This window comes from Chroicocephalus ridibundus, chromosome 7, assembly GCF_963924245.1.
Source record: "Chroicocephalus ridibundus chromosome 7, bChrRid1.1, whole genome shotgun sequence".
Lineage (NCBI taxonomy): Eukaryota > Metazoa > Chordata > Aves > Charadriiformes > Laridae > Chroicocephalus > Chroicocephalus ridibundus.
This window is the reverse complement of record NC_086290.1, coordinates 30,181,624-30,191,870: the sequence shown is the minus strand read 5'-3', so window position 1 is coordinate 30,191,870 and position 10,247 is coordinate 30,181,624.

Sequence of the window (10,247 nt, the reverse complement as noted above, 5' to 3'; positions counted from 1 at the left end):
GCAGTTGCATTCAAGCATGTTTTTGCTTTTGAAAATGCAGACTACTGGGGCTCATATCAATGCAGAACATTGTAGTCAGAAGGGTTTCCAAGAAGAGTTCTCAAAACAAGTTTCTCTGCTAGAAACCTAGGCTACAGCTAAGGTATATCAGTATATGGGTAATATTTTCAGAGGCAGGGGGAGGTCAGCATAAGAATCATTTATCTTAGTTAACCATAACCTCTACCATTAGATCAGACATCCTGCTTCAAAATAGGTTTTAGATACTCTGGCTTAATATTTTAACTCTAAGAGTTGAAATTTAAGCTCCAAATGTCATATTTAAATTCCTAAATATAAGTGGCCTGATTTTCCAGGGTGTTAAGCATATGCAATGCCTGTTGATTTCAATGAGAAATGTGGGTGCCTGACAACCATTTTGGAAAACCAGGCCATTTTATTTAGTCATTGAGACATAGATTCCTAACTTTAAGCAGACAGGTTTGAGACCTTTTCTAGCTTCATGCAGTTCTGCTTCAGCTTTAGCAGAAAATCACTTCCATTAAGAAGTACCCTTGTCCTAGTCCCTTACAGTTTTATTTTGCATGCTGATGTAAGTATTCATTTCAGGCTGATTTTCCAGAAGCAAACAAGAAAACCACATAAATTTGAAATATTATTTTTTATTTTTATGCAGAATAAATCATTTCATAAACATTTAAAAAATGTTCCTTAGAGTGAGAATGACCTCATTTTTATACAGCAATTACTACTTAGATGGAAGGGAATTTGTGCTGCAGAACTGTTCTCTTTAGTACAGATGACACATTTCAGTGGGAAAGGCAAAGTTAAATACATAGCAAAGTTAAATACACACACTGGGTTCCAGCCATATTTGGACTGTATCACAAACTAAATAGCACTCAAAAATTAAAAATCAGCACTGCTTCTCAACTCTGATCTAGATTTATTGTGCTCATCCCACGTGATTCTTGATCAGAAAGGAATAGGAATGCATGTAGCAGGAGACAACGTGCCAGGTCTATGCTAGATTGAATTTGCCAACTGTTCAAAAACATCATCCTACTGGAGGGACAACTAATACAAAGGAAAACAAACACGCTTTAACCCATATAGCTTACACTAGTTCAGTATTAGTTACAGTGACCAGAATGCTTTCCTTTTAGGACGCTCTCATACATATTAGAGTTATAAATGCTGACAAAATTTCCTTTCTCTGATTGATACTCATAAAATGGCACAGGCTTTTAGTGGTCTTAGCCTTAATCTTAGACTTTCAGAGAGAATTAGCAGCATGTGTTGCTTGCATACATCTCCTTGCCATCTGTGGATTCTTTAGGTTCAAAGGAGGCAACAAATACATCAACACTTAGGGAGCCATTTGGATCTAGAAATCTTAAAGAGGAAGCATTTATGGAAGGTTGCAAATAGTCTGAACCTTCACGCTGGAGTGGATGTTGCAGACTGAGCTGTCTCAACATGGGCTTAACAGAAAACAAATTAGACATACCTTTCAGAGAGCAAGGGTAAGGTGGTGAGGGGGCAGGTGGGTTAGGGAAGATTTTGGAGACCTAAGGAAGTAGCAGAGGCAGAATTTGTCTCTTTGAACTCTTTTCAAAGAAAAAGGATATTTGTTTCCAAGGGATAGGTCTGAGCTTCAATACATCTTACTTACGCTCTCCTGCATACAACGTTCTGACCAGCAGTAATTCAGGCTCTGGTTACATTCTCTTGTGGAATGTAACCTGTGTTACATGAGTACACAGGGTTCCTGTGAGTCCACTGTGACATGCCGAAAGGTGGATCCGCACAGGGACAGTCAGATGAACATGGAGTACATAACAACAGTCCTGCTATAAGCTGCCTAACACAAGGCACTACCAAGTTACTCACCGAAAGGGAAATCTGGAACTGTAGTGATGTGGTCTTGGCATGCTGAGGATCTGGTTGCAATGTGACACTTGTATTTAGTGGCAGGATTTCTACTTAGCTAGCTAAAATTGTTTACAATGGTGTAAGAATAGCTCAGAACAGATCATACTCCCATTTTTTCTGACTTTCCAGACACAACCGTAATGTTTTAAACACAGGTGTTGGGCTTAGTCTCATGTCTTTGTGAGTGTACACAACAAACCCATGACATAGTCATGGCTGGATCCTAAGTAAACCCATACAGTAAACATACCCAAGCAAACAAAAGACAAAGGACATATGGGGTGCTGCTGGGGCTGATTTCTGCTTGGTTGTAAAACAAAAAAAAAAGTGAGCACCACTCATAAACTATTTAAGGGAGGCACAGCTGTAACCATCACCACGCTCCCAGCCTGGCCCAGCTGCACAGACTCTACCCACCACCATTTTTCGTCTGTGGCAGAGGAGACCTTCTCAGGAATCACTTGCTGCATTGAGAGCCTTGCCACCTCCTGCTGCAGCTGCAAGTGGCCTGGCACTCCCCACCAAGCCACTGCTCCCCAATCCTAGCAGAGGAGCAGCAGACGTGCAGCCCAGCTTGGAGAGCGGTGACCCACACCACCAGCACCACAACACAACCCACCCCGGGGGCAGACCTGCAGCTGCTGCCTGGGCTCCTTTTCTGGTGAGACTGGAGCACAGCTGGTCACCTTGAATGTTCTCCAATGCTTTTGTAAATCAGGAGGGGTAAGTCCCTGGAAAGACCAGGCTTCTTTTGTATCATATATTGTTTGTATTGTAACAGAGCACAAGCTCCTGTGCAAAAATTTCGTCCTGGTGGAAGAAGATGGATGGGGCTAGTTGACTGGAAGTGCTCAAGCACCACACCTGTGGGAACTGTCACTCTGGCCAGGTAGCTCAACAGCTGGGTGTCTCCAGTCTGGCCGCTTCAACCAGACTGACTGTCCACTGTGTCCAACGGCATCAGGCGTGCTGCTGGCACACTGGCCATTAGGGCAGCAGATCTGTCATACAGCTGCTGCAGCCTGGATCCATGGGCTTTGCTGCCTGCTGCGTGAGTCAGTATTGCCACGCCAGGCAGCAGCATGGGTGTGGTAACCCTGGCCCTGTCTCTGCTCTCCGTGCTCTTTTATCCCAGATAGTCACACATATGTAACAGGGGACCTAGGGCTTACTAAAGAGCTGACAGTCAGTTTTGATACAATACAAAAAGTGGAAGAATATCCAGTGGAGGAAATGGGAAGGGAAGAACAAGAATAGCAAAGATAAAAACAGGCAGTTGCACACATGGATCTTGTGCACTGTAAGCATTGCTAGATTGCTATTTTGAGACATTTGTATTCTTCCTGATTGCTGTGGTGGCGTTATCAACTTTACAGATGTCAACACGGAATGCATATGGTAGAGGTTTGTAAGGGACCATGCAGTGGCTTCATGTATTTGTCCACGGAGTTTACTTTAGGACACAAAGGAGAAGACAGCTTGTACTTATTAAGAGGACAACTGATCAGTAGAAGAGGAGGAAATGGTTAGACTTTGATGAATTTTACAAGGATTCGAAACTTATGTGAAGGGGATCTACTGGGCAAATTGGTTAACATGAATGGACCTCTGGTAGGATCTGGAGGAAGCAGCAAGACTGCAGAATAATCTACCATACATACAGCTCCAGAAAGCAAAGTGCTATTAAGGAGGCTTCCAAATTACAGTCTGGAAGAACTCGCTGAGGTTGCTAAATATGAGCTGGCTGCACTAGCTAAATGCATAGGCATACGGTGGCTGGGGGACAATGGGCTCTGTCTGTTGAAGCTATTTTCACACCGCGATACCCAGTTTGCTCCTGGTTGGTATATACAATAGATGTTGCAAGTTTTTGGTATCTATTTTAGGCCTAGTTGTCAGGTAAATAATCAGAAAAATCATGGGGTTTAAATCTAATATCACAAATAACTTTTTAAAGTAAATTTGTATATTTTTCTGGCTGAAAATCTGTCAGTTTAGTGCAGGCTTATGAGCTTTCCAGTCACATTTATAAAAAGGCATTTAATAAGAAGGCAGCATCCAGTTAGGACTGGAGTCTTACAGAAAAACTACCTGCCACAATATGATGATGAGCCAAAAGAAACCACTAGGTCCTCTTTCTCTACATGTACATATTGATACAGTACAAGTGAAAAATGAGTTTCAAGATTCTAACAGAGACAAAGTACCTTTCACCTAGACAGTATAATTTTGCAGGATTTCCCCCATAACTAGTACCAACCTGGGAAACTTTATGCCTGTCAATTCCTTCCTCAGAAAGCTTGTCCACACAGACTCAGAAGTAATCCTCTAGTAAGCAATATAAGTGTGGCAGAGGAAGATGGAGGGGGATTTTATTTCCAGCTTTCTTAACACCATATGTTCACTTAATCCCACTCTTCATTTAGTTAGAGGTAATCCCTGAGTACTTCAATACTAATTACATGCAAACATACATTATGTGTATGGGTGTACCTGTATATAACACTGCACACGTGTCTCTTTTAGACTGGGAGAGAAATTACACTGATAGCTAAGGCAGTTGAATTTTCCTAGACAGATGCTCCCAAGTCATCTACCTCAGAAATACACATTAAGATTCAAGAAGGAAATGCTCTCTGAAAGAATTACTAATGAGAATTGCTTGGATTTTTACCCATCAAATCTTGAATAAAAATCTTCAAAGTTATTCTGAAGTGCCATTTAATTTTTCCTACTTCATCACTAAAATTATTTGAAAAGTCATGACAGTTCTCTTTGATAAGTCCAGAATCATCACACAGACCATGTTAAACATGCTGAAATGTTTACTTTCCACTTTTCACTTCAGAATGAGGGTTTTTAAATAAATTGTAAAAGTTTCAAAATACAATGAGAAAAAAGCTGAAATTTACTGTTCAAAAATCTACTGTCCATTCATCTATAGCTGTTCTAAAAAGAATCTGAAACTTCCCATGACTATTTTCAGTCGCTCACTAGTTAAAGAACAACTGCACCAGTTTAAACTACTTCCTTAAAAAAATGTGACAAGTCCAGCCAATGCCACTCAAGTGGTCAAGACAGAAATTCCAGTAAATCCTAATGTATGATTTACAAGGCATATGTCAAATATTTCACATATGCACAAAAAGTGACAGAAAAAAAAATAGTTGTGCTCTGTAAACATTTAGTGCAGTTAAATAACACAGATCTTCCAGAGAAAGCTGTATTTTCTACCCAGTCTTTCAACTTGATTGGTGCCAGCTGGCTCCTGAAAGGAAAAAAAAAAGTCCACTTGAGCAAGTCACTATCCAGAAAGTGATGTGAGAACAAGACATGGTTGAGGATAGCTGGGAAAGAACAGTTAATAGTAACTAGAAAAACAAAGAGTAGTGCCAGCACTGAGTGTACCAGAGATGTGTATATCTATCCCGCCAGCTCCAGAAACTATACTACATCACTGCAGTACATACACACAAAGCTCCCCCATGCAACCATGGCGAGTGTGTAAATGAGTTTGACTGAATTTAAAATATTTCACTCTATAAAGAAAGGACGCTAACTGTAGTATACTGGATTTTCACAGTGCAGCAGGAGAAGCTCCAAAATTCAGTTCTATCTCAGACAGCAATGTGACTGATAACTCTATTTTATTGCACATTCATAAAATCACTTATACTTTAATAATTATTAAGTCAGATTTAGCAGATAATTATTCTGTAATGAGGATTAACTGCATATAAGGTGTTTGGTCTTGAAGGAAAGACACTTTCAACGTTTGCATTAAAATGTTGCTCTTTTTCTAACTCAGTAAGCAAAAGACGTCACTTCTGAAGTGAGATGAAATAGAACCTTTTCAGTGTAAAATGAGGAACGTTGTCATAAAGCCAGAAAGTTAAAAGTAATCTGAAAGGTAAATGACTACTTGTTGCTTCTTTTATACCTTACTCCGTAATGGTAACATGGATAACATGAACTCACAAGTCCTGAGAAGTCCTTTCCAGACCGACGCAGAGAAATGCCTAATCCAGACCCCTGGATTATCCTGGGACTCTTCCAATTTGATATCAAGCAGAGCCATTATGCCTAAAGAGTCAGTAAGGCCATATCAAAAAGTCATTGCAAGAAGAGAAGAACTTTTCATCAGAACTACAAGACAAATTTGAGCTGCCAAGTAGAAGCAGCAAGCAGAAACAAATCCAATTTCTTTTCCCACCCCACTCTGCCACTGACCTCCCTTAGTATTTTAAACATATTGTAGACTTGTTTATGTAAAGCAATGGTTCTCATGACTGCAAAACTTTTGGTATACCTCTGTCATTTCACTGTGACGTTAATGACCAAACCTCTGCCATTACACTATAGCAAATGGTTTTAATGCTTTTGAAGTTATGTGTGATGTTTGCTCCTATGCTGAAAATCCTAGTGTTGTTTGGTTGAATGTGTGGAAAAGAATCAGTATTTGTATTTTAAGTGAATTATGTGCCAGAACCTCATAATTCTTATAAATAAGTAACGTCATAATTTTCCGAGGCATCACTCAAAGAAAGAAAAAATACTCCAAGCTGTATTTATTTGCAGAGTTGTTTGCAGAGTTGTTTGCAAAGTTGTTGCCATAGCTTTGGCCCCTTTTTTCAGGCTGTCCATCCTTACCCTGTAGTGACTTGTCCAAAAACTGACCATGACAGAGTCAATGTTCTCTACATTAGCATTTGTTTACATCACCTCTCTTGCTGTTGTCGGCACCTCATTCCAGTTCATGTCACCTTTTTTTTTCTTATGCTAATGGCTAATGGACCTTTTCCAATTCATCTTCACCAGAGATTTTTTTCTCTTGGTTTTAAAGGTACTGTCAGAGAGAAATATTGACTCCTCCAAGAAGATGGTCTCCAAAAAGATGAAAAACCTTGTTTTATGAATGGCTGGTGCAACTACTGTGATTGGGACCCACAGCTACATTATTTTCCCTTGTAATGATATTAAGTCAGATGAAGGAAAAAGAAAGGCAGATAGAGAGTATTAACAGATCTTGGAGGTGTGATAGATCTTAAGGCCTGTAACTGTGATGCAAAAAGCCACTCATTTATCTGCCTCTCAGTAAGAATCTCTAGAAACAGAATTGTTATACATTATTTTGTTCCTAAAGATATAAAAATATATACATTCTAATTGCACTTTAGAGAAGGAAAATTAATAAAGACAGTTGTGCCATTCCCCATTAGTGGAAATGCCCCACAGTTAACCTGCCTCAAGCACTTTCAATATGACTGAATCCCTTGGGTGGGATTTTCCAAAGTGCCAGCATTAGCTCAGCCCTGTTCCCATTAAAATCAATCACTGACTTCAGCCTGGGAGGAGAGTCCAGAGCGTCCCTGCGGTGCCCTGTGTATTGGAAGATCCTAATCTTTGTGTGTGCGGTTGCTTCCCTATATTTATGCGCATGGCTGCACAGGCGCTCAGATACATCCATGAGGGCCAGGATTTTCCTCAGAGGACCTAAAATGGAACCACAAAGCCAGCTGTGCGGAATAAAGAGTAATGGAGGGTAATATAAATCATGGAGGAAAGGGGAACTTCACTTAAGATGGAACTTAATCAAGTGTCTAGTGAAGTCAGTTAATTGCAGCCTCTATTCCGCAATTCACAGAGCAAAACTTTCCAGAACACATTTTCAATACTACTTCACACAGTATATTTTCTATCTATGATCTATGGAATCCAATTGCCATAGGCAGTCATCAAGGCAAAGAGTTTAGTAGAATTAAAAAAGGGATTTAGGAAGCTTTGTGAGCGAAGAGAACATTTGCAGCTGCATGTGCTAGATTACAACAGTGCAGGGGACAAACAAGCTTCCTGCTTCAGCAGCATAAGCTGATTGCTTTGAGGGCCAAGAAGAAATGTTTTCTTGCCTCGTGTTAGACCTGCTGATTTATTGAGATGTGTGGTGGTTATGGTTTGCGTTTTCACTAAAAGGAGCGATAATGATAATGAATGCTATAGGTAGATTATTTACTAGTCTGTATTATGGTCATGCTGGCACTTCCATAAAAAGAGTATCACTCAATGAGTCTGTGAGGAAGAGAATCTCCCAAGCAAGGGACTGGTTTGGCACTGGTGAAAGCAGAATTCAGACCTTGGCTATGAACAAGACTTCCTTCCTGATTGTAGGCAAGTAGCTTACTCTCTCTGCACTTTAAATCATCACCTGAGAAATGGGAAGACAGTACTTCTCTAGTTCTCAGAGGTAGAATGAGGGGAAAGTGCATAAAGAAGAGATTGGTCATGTTTCCATTCACAGCCATCCCATGCTTTGGATTCAGAGCTGTCATCCCACTGTAAATCAGAAGTACTTTAGCTGGAATTAGTCGAGATTTTCCTGATTTACACTGATGAAATGAGTTCAGAAAATGTTTTCATTCCACTGTTTGTGGTGCTCCTCTGTTTGAACTTGTTCCCATGTGCAAATAGCAGCAGCCTTTCCTAAGAAGAACAGTAGCTCCAGGAAAGCTTAGCGGCCTTAACCTAGAACACGAGCGGTTTCTGCAATGGATTATGTATCGTGCTGGCTGGCTTGAAACCCCACAAACTCCTGTCCAAGTATGCATTCCTGTTATGGGCTACCGTTGTCATTACACTTGTTGCTTCAAGGTCAGATCCTCATCAAGATATTCTTGTTTACTCTGAACAGTAGGTAAGATCTCAGAAAAGACATTTTGAACGTATAGGCTGCACAAGCTGAATTATTTATGTTAATGGCTATGGGTGCTATACCTATTGCTAAGAAATACTGTAATACTTCGTCATAACTCCCATTTGGAAATGCCATTATAGGTAGCTGAGCAGCAATAGATATAGTACAGGTTGAGCAAGTTATTGATGCACAGGAAAGGCTTTTTAATGATTTTGTACCTTGAACATTTTAGTTGGCAAAAATGTGATAAAGAAGCAGGTGGAAACAGTCAGACTGCGCTTCTCCTTGTTAGAGCTGGCAGGGGTCAGAGGCACTCAAAGTTTGATGATGGGATAGCTGCATGTATATATAGATGTATATATTGATGTACCTATATATGCACATATATAGAGATACATAGTTTTGATTGACAGTCTTGATCAGATCCAGCCAGTCTTCACCAAAACATGAAATTTCTACTTCACAAGTCATTGAACATTCTTGGGTCCAACAGAGCAACCAAGATGGGAGTTATTGTTTTTTTTAATTTTGAACTCTCATATTTCCAGCCTTTGCCTGATGTGTCCTTTAAGGAAATTCCCCCAGCTGTCTAATGATCCATAAGCCTATGTAATCTTTGTTTATTTATGTTTTCTTATTCAGAATTATTTAAATACAGAAAATAAAACCTTTGAAGGATTCAGAGTTAAGCTCAGCTACCAATGCTGCTTAGCTCTACTTAAAATTGAGATTGATAGACAACATTTAGGGAGAAGGAAGGGTCAATAGCCATGGAATTATTGCCCTGATAAAAAACAGTGATCCGTGTTATCCTTTCTTATTTGGAAGCAGATATACACTTAAACTGACCTTTCAATGCACTCAAAAGGCTTAACTATTTTTATTATTTCTTTAGCTGTTAATTTTATTGGCAGATGTATGACTAAATCCCCTGTACTGCTTCGAAAACCTTACCCAACATCTACTTGCAGGTATGTACTATTTCCCTGGCCTGGGGGATGATTTTACATTAGTAACTGCTGTACATAATTGGATAGTGGTTCTGCAGGATGCACACAGATCCAATCCGGTCCTCAAGCTTAAAATGGTCTGGCTCTGATCTCTACCCTGCATTAAATTAACTGTGTTGTCTGTTGCATGCTTAGGCTCGGGGCAACTTAGCAAGTTTGATATAAAGGAATAACATTTCCACGTGCCAAAAGCAGAGTTTGCATCAGTCAGCTGCAACCTCTTTTTCCTTGTGATACGATTTCATAGCTGAGCATATGAAGCTTTGCACACTTTGTGGCCACGCAGATCGTGGGCTGCTGTGGTGTTGAACAGGACTTGGCAGCGCGTCTGTGCTGGGTTAGATGTAGCCAGAGCTGCCACGGAGCAACAGAGTGAGCCTGGGCACGGCACACCCAGGTTGCTCCTTTGTACCCGTGCGCTCACGGCGCTTACTCCCTGAGCCTGCTTCTGGGGGAGGTGGTGTCGTTCCATCCCTGCAGGGTCACGGAGGATCATTAAGAGAGCATGGCAGGATTAATACAACCTGGAGACACAGTCTAAACCTGCTGATAACACCAGATTCATAGTCACTGCTCGCTCACTCTCACTGCTGATAGTCAGCAAGTGCAGAATG